Below are 16,654 nucleotides of genomic sequence, written 5' to 3' on the forward strand. Positions count from 1 at the left end.
AAATTAAATTTTATTTTTCACGAAAATAATAGTGTTAGGTAACTCATTATTTAACAAATAATTAAGGTCGTTGGTTAATTCCGACTTTGAATTTATTTTTTTACAGGCACAGCACGGGCTCAATCTATATTTTTCGAAGGATTTGCGAACGAAAGAAAGAAAACTTGTCAAATATCCGGGGGTTTGCTAGATCCTCGGATAATTAAAATGTTGAAAAATAAAAAAATTTGTTGAGGAAATTATTATTTTCACGACAAATATGAATTTAGCGAAAGATAGAAATCAGTGGGTAGCAGACGACAGCACTTGAGCGGCTAGAATCGTTTGCAAATTTATTTTTTACTCACAATTCCGACATAATAGAAGAATTTGTAGTAAGACAAATAAATTTGCAATTGATTCTGACCGTTCAAATGCTGTCGTCCGCTACCCGCTGATTTCTGTCTTTCGCAAAATTCATATTTGTCGTGTAAATAATCGTTTCCTTAACAATTTTCTTTATTTTTTCATATTTTATTGATCCGAGGATCTAGCAAAACCCCGGATATTCGACCAGTTTTCTTTCTTCCGTTTGCAATCTGTAAAGATAAAGAAACAGTTAAAATTAAAGGCTGTAACTCATTTTTAATTTGGAAGTACTTGTTAATGTTTACAAGTTCAATTTACATTGTTTAATTTCTCGATATTATTAAATTCATATTTTCTTGGTAATTGTTTTAATATTTTCGAGAATATTATCTCACCTTTTACTACTTCAAATTTTTCAGGAGTCAAAGGCAATCTGTGTTCCTCAGGGGAATTTTCCTTTTCGTTATTTGCTCTCTGAGCATTTAAACATCTCCTTTGAATAACCTCCATCCCCCATAACTTTTGAGCAATTTCCCGAACAAACCTTGAGTCAGAATACGTTTTCATCATGTCCCAAGTATCAGCGTGAATCGAAGTATTTTCATAAAGGTTGATCTGTAGAAGGAAAAAATGTATTAGCAAATTTTTCAATTATTGTTATCATCATAATGAAAGGTTTTTAACGATGCAAGTCTCCGAAATTAATTTCTTAAACGTGTGTAAAAAGATATGAAATACAAAATAATATTTGGAAGTCTATATGAAAAGGGCCCTTATTGAAGGTTCTGGTTTAGAATGTGTTTGGTCATACATAAACATTAGATATAAGTAAGGTTTTTTAGTTAATCAACCATAAAGGCCCGTTTCATATATATGTCCTCATATATATCCAGTCCTCAGGTCTTACGGAACGTTTTGAAATATTTAGAAAAGCTTCATTTTAAATGTCTGCTCTTCTTGAACAAACAGATGCGAGAGAGGCTCTTTTTTATTTTGTTGGGGACCTGAGACTTGATCTTCTTTTGGCCTTGCATCAAATGGTGCAGAATGTCGTCGAATTTAGATCTTGGTGAGCTTTGAGTTGTCAAATTCTTTAATTCTGATATTCTGGTATTTGATGAAATTGCAATTTCGGGAATAGTTTCTGTACTCGTAATCTTTGCTCCACTTATAATAGCTATATGAAACAATAAAGTATGAGATATTACAATAAAATACCTTATACAAAACTGAGAAGGAACATAATTAAAAATTATCAGTTATGCTTACCATTTGAGTGTGTTCATGAGTCGATAAAGTCGCTGTTGCTAGTGACAAGTATGAAGGTGTCGTCAAAGTCTAAAATATACAATTCTGAAATATTTTTATTACTTTATCATTGCTTTCATAGACCGAATCCATTTGTAAATCAGGCAGAGTACTACACTTCAAATAGCAGAACCTCTTGGGGACGAAATATGTTGTTTTTTAGAGAAAATTAGGCGACACGCATTTTTCTGATTTGCACATTTTCTTTAGAAATTTGTACTTGTACTATGATAATGAAGATATCTTATAAGATTGATGCTTGCTAAATAATTTTTTTAGCGTGGAGAATTTTTTTTACGATATAATTTTCTACTTTTTCTTGGAAACAATGTGAGACGGTCCAGAATTTAATCATATTTATATTGATTTAGTTCACTCAAGAGCGGGTGTAAGCGAAAGTAAATACGCTTCTGCATGACTTGCAAATTCCTAAACAAAAGTGGGGATCGACGAGCTGGCCAAATAAATTTCTGGGAGGAATGATCAATTATTTTAAATTAAATTACCAGAAGATTAAAACTTTTATGGTTTCCCTTGGAACCATCATTCGTTGGGGATCGGTTCGCTTGGGCAGGCATTAGTGACAACACATTTCCTTCTTTATAAGCCCAACGTTGATTGGGAAATTTAAGAGGGATAATGCCAAGGCCTAAAGCGAATTGAGCTTGTGACGAGTGATTTGCATTCGAGCAATTTTGGGAAGTGAATCCATGATATTTAAAATATTTCTTAATTCCAAGTGAAATTTAAAATAGGGAAATAAATTCAGCAATTCTCAGGGCTTCAAATATTCACAATGATTTGTTTCTTAAGTATGTGTGCCCACAGTTTCTGTAATTTAAATTGTGAAAACTAAAAGATCACAATAAAGATGACAACCATGCTTAGTAGTGCAATGATTGACACTGGATCAGAGGATAATTATATATCTAGAGAATTTTTGGTAGAAAATGATTTCAAAATCAAAAGTTTAAGATTGGAAAAGCGTCAAGTTTACTTTAACGTTAACTGGGAACCCCAAGTGGTTGATAAAGTCTCCTTTTTTATTGTCGTGGCTAATAAATCCATTCGTTTCAGGGTTATCGTCCTTGCAGGATTGACACCGACGAGCATACTTGACGCCAATTGCCTGGTGAGGACACATTAAACTGTCAGGAAATTGATTTTTAAGATCAAACACAAAGAATACAATTTTTTGAATTTTTAATTAAAACAAAAATTCAAAACTAATTTTTCAAAATGACGAATAAGCATCTAAATAAGAACAATCCTCAAAGGAAAAAATAAAGGAATTAAATTGTCTCAATCGATTTTGTAAAATAAAGAAGAAGAAATCATGAACGTACTTACAAATGGAGCCGAGGGTAAAAGATCACAAATAATGAGTAATTCGGTTCCGCAATAAAATAATACAGAAAATCCCGGTGGATCGAAGGTCAACGTTGTCGAGGAACTAGATGTCACGATAAATGCTATTAACTTAAATGTAAATGTCTCAGAAAATATAACAGCGCAGAACAATCCACAAAATAATTAGCCTTACGAACGAAAAGATTTTTTCCAAAAAATATAACTGAAAACGTTTATAGAAAAGTTAGTAGTTCAAACGAAAGGTGCGAGGCTCAGGGAAAATATTTGGAAGAAAGTATAGTAGACGTTGAACGAAAAGTAAACTCATTAACAAAAGCTACATAAGAATTTCATGAAAATCAAGCCGAACTGCTCGTCACAAATATGCAAAATAGGAACCGGTTGCAAGATATTGAGGAACAACAGTTCACTTTCGAAACACGCGTAAATCGAAACACAAGGGCGGGCAATAATAAGACACCTTGGTTCAATCGTTTTTGGAAGACAGTACCGGAGAATGGTGGAATATGATCCAGTAAGACATTAAATATAATCAATAAATCTTTAGACAAAAATTTATGAAGAAATTCTGGAATGATGAAATTAGATTTGAAGTTGGAAAGGATTTGCAATATGATCATTATCTACCGGGGAAACTTTTAAGGTCGGAATATGCGACCAGAATTATAAATAACGCGAAGGATTTAATTCCACCACCCTCCGAGAGCGAAATTGTGAAATGTTTATCGAGACATTTCACCAAAGAAATTCAAATGGCGTTAGTCATGAGAAACACTAATACGAAAGAAGAGTTAACTGAGTTTTTAGAAGCATTGGACCAAGCTGGCCCGGTAAATTATTCAGAACATTATTCACCACGTCCAAATTCAGCATACAACCAAAGCTATTACAATGGACATCAAAATTCTCGTCAAAATGATAGGGCATAATTTCAGAAGTAACAATAGGTATCTAAATCAGAGATATTCGCGAGAAAATCAATATAAAAATAATTCTGGGTACGATCAGCGAGGATCAAATTTTGAAAATTATCAATCTAATTATCAAAATAATCATTCAGATAGGAATCGCAACTATTACCAACAAGATCGGCATAATAATCAAAATCAAAGTCAGTACAATCGAGGACGGTATGACGATAGAAACCGGAGTTTTGAAAATCGACAAAACCAGGATGCTTACCACCACATAAGCCGAGAGCAGCAGGGTTTAAAAAATGAAAATCGTCAGCATCATACGATAGAAAATCGGGAGTCAAATTATGATGAGTACGATGACGACCTCGTAACTATCAACATAATTGAGGTCCGTGGTCGAATGGTTCTAATTAAGCAAACGCGAATAATTCCTATAATAATAAAAATAATAATCACAAGCATTTAAGTGGTACCGTTTAAAATGGAGTTTATAAGCGAGAAAATAAAAGTCCGCAAAATGTTAGCTCTAGAAATGAGCAAAATGAACAACGAAACAGTGGAAATAATGTTAGCAAAATGAATGAGACAAATAAAATGTCACGTAATAACTATATACAAAAGCGAAATCGTTGTTTAGAAGAAGTTAATGAAAAAACGATTTTTCAATTAATCACGAGGATTCGGCAAATGTCCGAGCCCCGATTTGGTAAAGTGTAACACAATAGAGGCAAATCCGGGGACTAATAATTTTTAAAATCCTCTTTCACTATACATGCTCCGAGACTTGTTGCAAATTGAAGACAATGAAATTGTAAGAACGCTTGATAAATGCCCAATACTAGAGATAGGGATACAAAATGTGAAAATAAAAGCGTTAATCGATACAGGTAGCGAAATTACCTGTATCAAAGAAATTTTTTTGAAACGAACATAAAAGCTTTAAGAAAATGTGAGTTATTGCCAATAGTAGGCACAAGTATAGTACGTGCTACAGGGGCAAAACCCGTAAAATTAGTAAGTCTGGTATATGCAAATTTTAAATTGGTCAACTGGGATGGGGCCTGCGTATTTTTGATTGTTCCTAAATTAAATAAAGAATGCATAATTGGGGTTGACGTATTAAAAAGATAAAGAGTAAAATTGACTTCGAAGAACATATTTTGGGATTGAAAGATAAAGAGAAAACAATAAAAGTGGAATTAATGGACGAAGATCCAAAGCGTATAAGGTTAATATTTGATCCCGAAAATCGTCAAAATGGGAAATACTTGAATTGTTTAGGAAAATTTTTGATAGTAGAAGAAAGCCATTCAAATGTTGTAATGGAAGTAAATGGTATTACAAACTATTATGAGATTAAGAACAAATTTGTATTACGTGATAAAGAAATAAATGAAAAAGTGTCACAGTGCACGCTATTAGATTTAGAAGAAAAAGAGCAGTCTTACAAACTCAATCAGCGATATGAAAATGAATTTTCAAAAAAATCTGGTAGGATTTTTATATATCAACACAAGTTAGAAATAAATGATAAAAAGCTTTTCCTAATGTGGATGTACCCGGTCCCTACGTTTCTCAGAAATAAAATGAAAGAAGAAATTAAAAAATTGCTTGAGCTCGGTATTATTCAAAGAGAAAATAGCGTATATGTCAATCCGTTAGTAATAACCTCAAAAAAAGACGGATTAATTCAAATATGTTTGGATGCGCGCAAGTTAAACAAACAAATGACGAACGACTACGAGTGCGCTAAACCAACAGAGATTCTATTTCAGAAATGCGCGGGGACAAAAGTTATGTCGACATTGTATCTTATTAGTAGTTTTTGGCAGATGCCAATGCAACCTAATTTAATGAAATATACAGCGTTTTTACACAAAGGAAAATGTTTTGAATTTCGGGTTACTCCGTCCAGACTAAAAACGAGCACCGCGGCTCTATGGAGGGCTTTAGATTTAGTATTGAGAGGGGTAGGAGATTTTGTAATTACGTTTATCGACGACATGTTATGTACTTCGCAAAACATCATCCAACATTTAGATTATCTTGAATTTCTATCCCAACGCCTGCAGGATCATAATGTGACAATTAATTTAGAAAAAGCTCACTTCTTTCGTCCGGATTGAAATTTTTGGAGCACATTCTTACACCTTTATGAATCAAACCAGACCCCTCAAAAATTTAGGTTATTCATGAATTTCCAACGCCAAGTAATTTAAAGGAATTAAGGGGATTCTTAGGACTTGTAAATTATTACACCAAATTTAACAATGAAAACGCAAAAGAAATAGGTCCTCTTCTCGAATTTTTGAGAGTGCGAAGCAAATGAATTTGGGACTTGGAAAAAGATTACGCATTTAAGAAGGTAAAGGGACTATTTTGTGAATTCTTAATTCTCACATACCCGGACTTTAGTAAACCATTCTATCTGCAGGCGGACGCTAGCAATGTAGCATTACGAACCGTTCTCTATCAAATAAATAAGCTAAAAGAACATTTACCTACATCTTTCGCCAGCAGAACTCTAAAGGGATATGAACTGACCTAGTGGAAAAGGAATTGCTCGCAATTGTATGGGCACTCATGAAATTTAGGTCGTATGCCTTAGATGCAAAACTGATTATTGGAACTGACCACAAGGCTCTGACCTGTCTTAAAACATGTAAATTAGTCAGAGGAAGGCTAGCAAGGTAGATCATGGCCATTCAAGACAATTGGTTCGAAATACAAATTTGCGAAGGCAAAAATAACATTGTGGCAGACGTCTTGAGTAGCATGCCATCTCGCGAAGCAGGATTTTCATTCGATCTGAACGAGGCAAGAATCTTCCTGTACATGCTAGATAAAAGACCATCTTCGGAACTACGAGAATAGTTAAAAAAATTCGTCAATGAACAAAAAGAAGATCCAGATCTCCAAAAAAAGTTTCAAGAAATGCAAAAACAAAAAACAACTAAATTCGTAATCTACAATAATTTGATCTATTTAGTAACCAAAAGCGGCAAGAAACTATGCTTAACTTCGAGAATAATAGATATATTAATAGATGAATGTCACGAGTTGTATGCGCACTTCGGGGCGCAAAGAGTGTTCAGAATGCTGAATGAATATCTTTAGTATCCTCACTTCGCCAAGACGATCAGAAGGAGACTAGCAAGCTGTGACTCTTGTCTAAAAAATAAAGTTTCCAGCCAAACCTGCTACTCAGAGATGAGAAATTATTCTCTTAAAAGACCGTGGGAAATACTATCGATCGATTTATATGGACCATTACCAGCATCAAGAGGAGGACATAAATATATCTTATCTGCAGTAGTCGCGTTTAGCGAATAGGTCAAGCTCTATCCAATAAGAAGAAGCACTGCGAATACAGCAATAGCCAAAATCTTCAAAGATTATATTGGAAGAGAAAGCTGAGAAAATAGTCACGGACCACAGGCCTTATTTCACCAACAACAAATGGCTCGATAAATTAAAAGAACAAGGGATTACACCTGTATGTTCGTCGATGACGTACTTTCAAACTAATATTGTCGAAAAAACCCACAGAGAATTCTCGAGGTTTTTCAGAACTCTAATAAAACAAAAACACAACACGTGGTGGAGTTGAATACGTATCATAGAAAATTTTATGAACGAAACTAATCATGAGACGACCGAATTCACACCAATCGAAATCCAGCTTAACATTAAACCTAAAAGAGCCTGGGAGAATTGGCTGAATTTACTTCCACTCACAGATATGATGGAATGTGAAAAAAGAGAGATGACAGCAGAGAAAATTATCCGTAAGGGTAAAAGAAGAGCCGAAGAATTTAATCGGACTCATAAAATCACCAAGCTGCAGGTCGGTTATAAAGTTCTTCTGAAACTATTGAATAGATCCGATAAAAACAATAAAATATTAGAAAAATTCTTGCAAATTTATGATGGCCTTACGAGATAAAAAAAGAAATTAAACCTGGAACATTTATCCTGTGGGATCCGGGAAAACTTAAAGATAAAGGAATGTATCACTCTCAAGACTTAAAGAGATACATGCAGAGAAAAGAAGACTTCATCGAACCTCTATAACTTTAAGGAACGCAGAATTATAGCCTAAAATACAAAAAATTAGAGGAAACGCAACAAAAGCGAAATTAGAATAAATTTAAATTGAAAATAAGATAGAAGCGCGTTCGAAATAAAATGAAAGCAGTAAAATTGGTATCAACCGAGCTTAGAGACCGTAAGTTAAGTGAAGAACCGACACAATATGATCCAAATGAAGGCATAATTAAGAGTACATTCCATAATTATAAGGTTAGAATTAATGTAAGAAGATTATGAGATAAATTTGTTAAAAAGAAAAAGAATGAAGAAAAAAATAGTACAGTCAAGGAAAAAAATGATAAAAAAATAAGAAAAGACAAAAAAATATAATCACGTATAAATACATGCATAAGAAATTAAAAACAATAAGAAGTAAATAAGAAAGAAAAGAAAAAGAATTAGATCAACAGGAAATAAAAGCTCTATCCTTGTCTAAAGAAAAGTGAAAAAAAGAAGACAAAAAAATGACATCATACAACCTAGAAAAATTATACATATAAGCATAAGAAATATCACTTAAGGATCTATAGCTTAAGAGAAATGTAGATAGAAAAAGGAAATAAGATAAATGAAACTGAAACTCGCAATTGCCGACAATGAAATGTATATAGATAGAGAAAGAAACCACAATAGCGAATGAGAATAAACGCAATACCTTTCAATACTAGGTTGACTTTCGATCCAACAGAACTAAGTAATAGTGAACTGTGAGATTCAAATCAGTGCAGTGTTAAATTTTGAACACCGAAGAAGGCTTAGAAAAAGAAGCGAATAATGCAAGATCAAGTAGAGGTAAATTAAAATATTTTACTTGTTTTATCCGGTTACTAGACATAATTTTCTTTTCCAAAAAAAACCGAACGTAAAAGAAAGCAAACCAAATAATAAATAAAAGACTTTAATTAAAGGGGAATAAAACAATAACGTTAATAAACAGTACGCAGAGCAATGAGTGTTATTTCTGTTTATAGAATAAGAAAAACGGAATTAAAATGGATCCACCATCAATCAAAACCTTGAGTGATGTAGGATGCCAGGCTTACAAAAGGCTGATCACGGGAAATCTTGACAAATTAAGTGTGAAAAAAAAACAAAGAAAGCATCTCTAAAACAATAACTCATAACCGTGTTATTATCCGAAAGGCAGAAACAAAAATTAGAAGAAAATTAATCCAAACATCTCGGTTCAGATTAGGAAAAAGCCACGGAAGAAATAAAAAAATCTGAAGTTATCGTCGAAACACGTCACGAAAATTGGATGGAGAGGGTACTGCAAAAAATGAGAGATAGTGTAAGGGACATGAGTGATAAATTGAAAGCGGCCAACATGCGTCGTTATCAAAACATAAAAAAAACCCCTAAGCGCAAACTCAAACAACCAAATGACGTCGTAAACCAACCGGCCTAAGACAACGACAGTGAACTTCAGTATGGAAGATTTATAAATGGGCAATTCTTCTTGTTCATATTTTTCAGCGAATTAAATAATAAAGAATGATGTGGATGAATATGAGAAGAGCTAGAGAAAAAAACTATTATCAACGAAAAATTGCATTGAATATAAAATAGAAAAAAACTATGTCACAAAACTTCTACATAATAAATATCCTTCAGAATTGTCACTACACTATTATATAAGCTTTCATAAATTAAATAAAACTTAGAAAAAACTAACACAATCTACGCAAGCAAAACTTTTTTCTTCCACCAATAAAAAAACGAATCAAAGTGATATTTAGATTCCTTCATGTAGGACGACAAGTTTGAGGGCCCTTAGGGCACGCGGGTACGCTCTCGCGCTTCGCGCTCGTTTTCGTACGTTTAATGCATACACTTTAAGTAAAATTTTTCAAATATTGTAAATACAATAACTTAAATCGAAAACTGTGATTTAAACTTCTAAGGAATTACAACCATAAATTGTAACGCTTTGACGATTACATTCTCATTAATTTCCTTGAGGTAAAGCCTCATATTTCAGGATCGGTGGGAACAATGATTTTTTATTTTTAGGAAATAAATTCCTGGGTGGTACTATTAATTATTTTAAATTAATTCACCAGAAGATTAAAACTATTATGGTTTCGCTTGGGGTCATCATTCATTGGGGATCGGTTCGCTTGGGCAGGCATTAGTGGCAACACATTGCCTTCTTCATTAACCCAACGTTTATTGGGAAATTTAATAGGGATAATGCCAAGGCCTGAAGTGAATTAAGCTTGTGACGAGTGCTTTGCATTCGAGCAATTTTGGGAAGTGACAGGAAGTGGATTAATTGTCTGTGATAAAATTATCGCTGAATTCTCAACCCGATTTCATTCGGGAAAGTTATCCAGGATTTAAATATAAATATATTTCTTAATTTCAAGGGACATTTAAAACAGGGTAATAAATTCAGCAATTCTCAAGGCTTCAAATATTCGCAATGACTTCATTCTTTCTTCTATGTGCCCACAGTTTCTGTAATTTAATTTGCGAAAACTGAAAGATCACAATAAAGATATTATCCATGCTTATAAGTGCAATGATTGACACTGGATTAGAGGATAATTATATATCTAGAGAATTTTTGGTAGAAAATGATTTCAAAATCAAAAGTTTAAGATTGGAAGAAAATCAAGTTCACTTTAACGTTTAACTAAAACTCCAAGTGGTTGAGAAAGTCTCATTTTTTATTGTCGTGGCCAATAAATCCATTCGTTTCAGGTTTATCGTCATTGCAGGGTTGACATAGACGTTCATACTCGGCGCAAATTGCCTAGTGAGGACACATTAAACTGTCGAATAATTCTATTTCTTATGCAATAATTGCGTAAGAGGTGGAAGCGATGCAGATAAATTTAGGAGTAAAATTACAAAGTAATTGAGCTTATCCTTAACTCCAAGAGTGATAAGAGACTTAAAATTAATAGCACACGCAGAGCAATAGAATAATGTAACAAATGACAGGTACGAAAAAATGTTAAGGTAAAATTTTGCACGTCTGAAAAAGTTCTGTGAAAAATGTCGCTTGTTCTTTTGCAATATCTTTTATAGTTTACAAGAAAAAATCAAAAATTACATTTTTAAGGAAAAAAAACTCGTTCGTTTGAAAAAATTCTACTGTTTGTGAACTTTTCACTTCAGAACGAGGTAATAGTTATTGCAATTTAACAAACATGGTTGTATAAACAAATTATTATTGTTTATACTAAAAAGTTTCGGATTTTTCTTTAATTTTTAATTTTTTGCCAAATCTTTAATTAGGATCAAACAGTAAATATTGATAATAATTTAAGCATAAAGGATTTCAGTAAAGAAAATTACCATTCGATATGATCCATACTGCAGAGACATATAAACATCGAAAAAGTAATTTCCTTACCTTTTTTTAGTTTTAATAAATAATATAACTGTATTTACTAGACAAATTTGTAAAGTAACTGTTAAAAAATAATTATGGTAAGTAGAAAAGATCCATAACGTTGTAAGAGAGTAAAAGATTTACCACTTTCAGATGACCCTAAAGAATCTGCAGGCACATTGAAAGTTGATCTTTACGTTGAATTTGGTCAAAGTCTTTCGCAAAAACTTCGCTCACAATAACACAAAAGTCCGAAACTCCCGGAAAAATAATTAATGAACCTAACTTCACTTAGAAAATTAATTAGACTGATTCGAATTTTTCAAACTACGCGAATAACCGAAAAACGAGTTGGCCGAAGGGATTTCATTCCTAAAGAATTTCCACTCAAATCAAGGTCAGAACAAAGGACCTACAATTATTTTATAACGTGATGTCACTTCCGAATATCCGAATATATAAAAACGACCTAAATTAAGCCCAATATCTCTAAATTTAATAAGAATCCGTCACGAAACGAAACTTATCTAAAACAAAATACTGCCATTAGCTAGGCAAAATTGGCAAAACACCAGGCGTTCACAATCACAACAAATCAGGCTACATTTTTCAAAATATCCGCATATTATGAACCGGAATGGTCAATAACGCTGTCATTTCATTAAAACTTATCGAAATTCAACTATATTCCTATTTTCCGACTTTTAAAAGGGCAAAATGATCGGCCAGAATTATTCACAAGTTCCTTCTTTTCCAACCGCCCAAAACAAACTGACGAAGTAGTCAAGAAAAATGTTTATTTGTAATTTTCCAATTTTATTTTATTATTGATTTCGAGATTTATCAACACCACAAGGAAAACATATAGCCAGATATTTTTTTTAAATTGTAATCTGGTTTGCGAAGATTAATTACTTTTCTAACAATCTTAAAGAAAAAGGTTTAATATATTTGTGAAGCTGACTAATGTATTCCGTCGATGATAAGCGTCTTTATTATTATACCTAACTTCACTTTGTTGATTGCTGAGGGGAAAACAAGGGACCAAAAGCATAGAATTTGATTCATTTTTGCCCTATTTTGTTAATATCTTCGTAAAAACTCATTTTTTTCATATAAGTGTAATTGAAAAATAGTTGTAATTTGTTAAGAACTATTTAATGACATAAAAAAATGATGGTAATTATTATTGATTACGAAGATAACACAAAAATAAAGTTTTGCCCCATGCATCTGATGCATTGTTTTCCCCTCAGCATTCAACGCAGTGAGGTTAGCTGACGATGAAGTGAAAATGCCTAAGCAGAAAGTTTTTAATTTAAATAATCCAAACAGAACAGCAAATTGAAATGTTTGAAGAGGAACTCTATTGAATTTTAAACTTTTACAATTAATGGTTCAAACCTTTTTTATTTCGAAGTTTTTAATTCAAACGCTCAATAGTTCAGACGTATGTAATGGAAGATTTAACAATTTTCCAAGTAAACCATTTTTTATTAAATGTCATTAAACGGCAAAATAAAAAATTTAACTTTTATAAATTAAACACTTAAACGAGGTATACATTAAGACTAATCCTCTCATTCAACTGAAATTTTTAAAAAATGTTAAAAATTAAACATATTCCCCTTCCAATTCAGAAAAAATAAATAATAACCAAAATTTAATTCCTTCCAATTCAGAAAAAAAATGAAAAACGAAATTGAATTTTAGAATTATTTTAATTTTAATTATAAATTGTTAATTTTTTCAATTAAAAAAAATTTTAATCAAATTTTCTTCCTTTCCAACTGAATAAAAATATTTAAAACAATTTGCTTCTTCCAATCCAGAAAAAATAGAAGAGTCTTTAGTCAAGGGCATATGATACTTATAAAGTTATCCATAAATATTTTGTCTTAAAAATTTGGGAATTGATAACGAACATGCGAACTGTCGTCCCCACGCACTTTTTTGTGGGCTAATTAAAAAAAGTATTAATTTAGCAAAATGTGATTAATTTGCATAGCGCTTAGGAAATAGTATCGTTTTTTTCAGTGTTAGATTCCCCCACCTTTTTTCTAGGATAAGAAGTATTTTGTCTTCACAATCTGGGAAATGATAGCGAACATGCTAACGGACGTCCCCGTACACTTTTTTTGAGATTTTTAAAAAAAAAATTTGATACTGCTAACAACGTGTGTGTATATTTCGAGGTTATGTGTGTTACTATTCTACCGAACATTACTTCCAAACTACACAATATTTTTGGCTGAAAACTTTGGACTCAAAATAATGCACATACATAAAATTTTAATTTAGCATAATCAATTTTTTTATTATTATCCCTCAAAAAAGAGTCCGGAGAAGTCCGTTATGATACTTTATAGCACCTCCAAATTCAATTTTAAAAAATTTTCATTTTTGTAGAGAAAATCCGGTGGAACTGTATCCGATTGACCACACGACGTAGTATCACATGCCCTTTAACCGAATAAAAATGTTAATGGAAAAAATGGTATCTTTCATAGTTTACAAGAAAAAAATCGAAAATTACATTTTTAGGAAAAAAACAACTCGTAAAGTATAGAAGATATCGCAAAAGCTCTAGAGACATTTTGCATAGAACTTTTTCATACGTGCAAACTTTTATCTTAACATTTTTTCGTATCTGGCATTGTTTCCAAAAAAAGTAGAAAATTCGATTTTAACAAAAAAGAATTCTTCTCGCTACAAAATTTATTTAGTAAGCAACGAATTCACAAGATATCTTCATTATTAAAGTACAAGATAAAAAAATTAGCAAAAAATTTTAATTTTTTGTTTTTGGAGAAAATCAATTTTTAATTATTTCAGAAAAACCGTTGCTATTTTAAGATTAGTGCCCCGGCTGATTTGAAATGGATTCGGTCTATAGATTTTTAGAAGAAGATTAAAAATCTTTGAAATGGAAATGTCCTCGCGTTTTGTTTTTTGTATGTATGTACTTTACATATTGGGACATGTTTGCTGACAGATTCGTAATCTGCGTTGAAAAATCTATCAGACAAGAGCATAGTGATTCAGGGTAAAAAAATTATGTTGGGCCAATAAGCTAATGTTGATTAGTTTTATTATTCTTACCAGTTTTGTTTGCAATTTCTTTTTGACCTGGCATTTCTTCGCTTGACCTTTCTTGATTGCCTTTGAAAGTCCTGATAACCCTAATTGTACTGAATGTGCTTCATTTAATCTTTAAATCGATCTGCATAATTTATTTGGACTCTTAAATAAGTCCAACAGTTTGCCGGGAGGGCGCCGGATAGTTTTCACCAAAATTATCAAAATTTACACTAATGGTGATATTTTTAATTCATTGCTCGGACCGCTCCGATAGAGTGGTGTAAGTAAAGAGTGATGCACGAAAGAGGGGTTAGGGTATAATATCACTGAATCACTTCATGTTATGAGAAATAAAGGTTTAATAGTAGCAATTTTTCGTAGTTAAGTTTACAGTAGGAGCCCGTATTCCCACAGTACTATTTCGCTGGCTCCCAAGTGGCCATTTTATTTAACGTTTTATTAAGGCATGGTATGGTCCGAGTGACCACTAATCGGCATGAACCGAACAAGAATTTAATCTATTAAATGGATGGAAGACTCCATCAAATTTCGTGGAACTACAAGTTCCCATTACCTACCGACAACAAGACTTTAAGTTACACCAACCGGATTTTGTCATGGCTTTGTCCGCTGTCAGCAACCGAACAATCTCAACGGTGTGTACCTATCACTTTAGTATACGTCACTGAACTACAATTTCTTATTTACGGCGGACACAAATTATTGAACGGGCCTACCTGGCAAAGTTCTGCGCCCTCGGGTTATTCCTCTTATCTCAAAATAGGTTAAAAGTTTATCCGTATTGAATTTGGTTGTTAATATAGTGGCGTTCGCCTTTTGGTGCGTTTAGTTGGAGCTCAGAGTAACAAATAACTCGACAGAACGACGTCTCGGTTCGTCACCCCAAGTGAGAACCGGAGCGCCACTTGTGTCACAATTTGACACCAAAGATCAGTGGAGAGAGGGAGGTACGAGGGAGCGGGACAGTCGCCAGTTAGTTCCTTCGCAGCGTGGTGGTGCGCCGTTGATCCACAAATTCTACGACTCGGCCCTCGTCGTCTCCCATTCGCTGCTGTTTCCGGGTGCGCTGACTCCTGTGTTTCCCAGCACTCTTGTACGAGCGGGAATCTCATCCACTGCTCATGTGCAGGAAAACCTCCTCTTCTTGGTCCATAACGAACTTTTCCTACCATGAAGAATTTTGACAGCTCGTTTGTTGTGGGTGGTAGTACCAGGCAGGCCCTTCACCCTTGTGTCTCTCAAAAAGAAATAAAGAAATAAAATCTTTATGTTGAAACTGGTTAATTGCCAACCTCGGGCTACACACACCATCATTTACCGGTGTGTCAAAACAAACAACAAAAAATGAAATTTTAAACCTTATTTAACGTACAATACTAAAGTACCCGGATAATTACTTCGAGGCAGCACCTGGACTCAATGATTTTGATTACCGACTTGACTGGTGTGGTGTCTCCCGTCCACTACAACCTTACTTAGTTATAGTGGCTAACTTAACTTATCCGTATTACTACTTTTACAATTTTTTAAGTTCCTGTAATGAAACCGCCTACTTAATCATACTTCGCTAACGTGTTAACTGATTAACTTACTTTAATTGGATTTTACAACTAATTTTGCTCTCTAATCATGCAAAATAATAAATGCAGAGGATTACAATATAAAAGGGGTGCTTTATTTCTGGGGTAATAATCCCTCCACCGGGTTCAAAATTGTTGTTGGTCATCTACTTGCGCTGGGGTTCATCCCAGAGAGGGCAGTGGTTCTATTTATGATCGCGCCCCCAGCATTTCTTACAGAGATCCATATACGCCTTTGTTGTCCCCACTACTGACAAGAGATGAATTCACCTTCGGCTGAATTGGGGTTTGCAGTTTGGAGTCGTTGGCGCACCCGCTCAGTCATGAAGAGACCCATTGCCCTTGTTGGCTCAGGCCTCAGCTTGCGCTCCTCCTGTGGCTCCGCTGGCAATTATCCCTCGTTTGAGTCGGCCTGAATTAGGGCCGCGTAATCCAACGCCCCCCCCGGGAGTGGCCGGTCCCATTCCAAGTTTGAGAGCGACCATGCTGGTTTGAGCGTCGGCTTCACGGAGATGGGGACGATGGCGCCCTCCACCGCTCCCTCCAGTTTCTACTGCTGCCTGACCCCGGCCGTGGAGACGATGGCGTCTCCT

General features: G+C 33.8%; 1 long non-coding RNA gene across 2 annotated transcripts; it reads right to left on the reverse strand.

Annotated features, from left to right (window-relative positions):
* Positions 1-560: 560 nt before the first annotated feature.
* LOC117174909 lies at positions 561-15,304 on the reverse strand. 2 transcript variants are annotated; one of them, XR_004467401.1, is made up of 4 exons: positions 15,198-15,304; positions 1,618-1,701; positions 1,256-1,525; positions 561-963 (listed from the first exon to the last, which is right to left on the reverse strand). It is a non-coding gene; the product is annotated as an uncharacterized LOC117174909 (long non-coding RNA). The 2 variants fall into 2 exon arrangements; XR_004467402.1 differs by having other exon boundaries at positions 1,618-1,686; positions 15,198-15,300.
* Between the last annotated feature and the right edge of the window lie 1,350 nt (positions 15,305-16,654).

The sequence above is a fragment of the Belonocnema kinseyi genome, chromosome 6 (genome assembly GCF_010883055.1).
Source record: "Belonocnema kinseyi isolate 2016_QV_RU_SX_M_011 chromosome 6, B_treatae_v1, whole genome shotgun sequence".
NCBI classification, from domain to species: Eukaryota; Metazoa; Arthropoda; class Insecta; order Hymenoptera; family Cynipidae; genus Belonocnema; species Belonocnema kinseyi.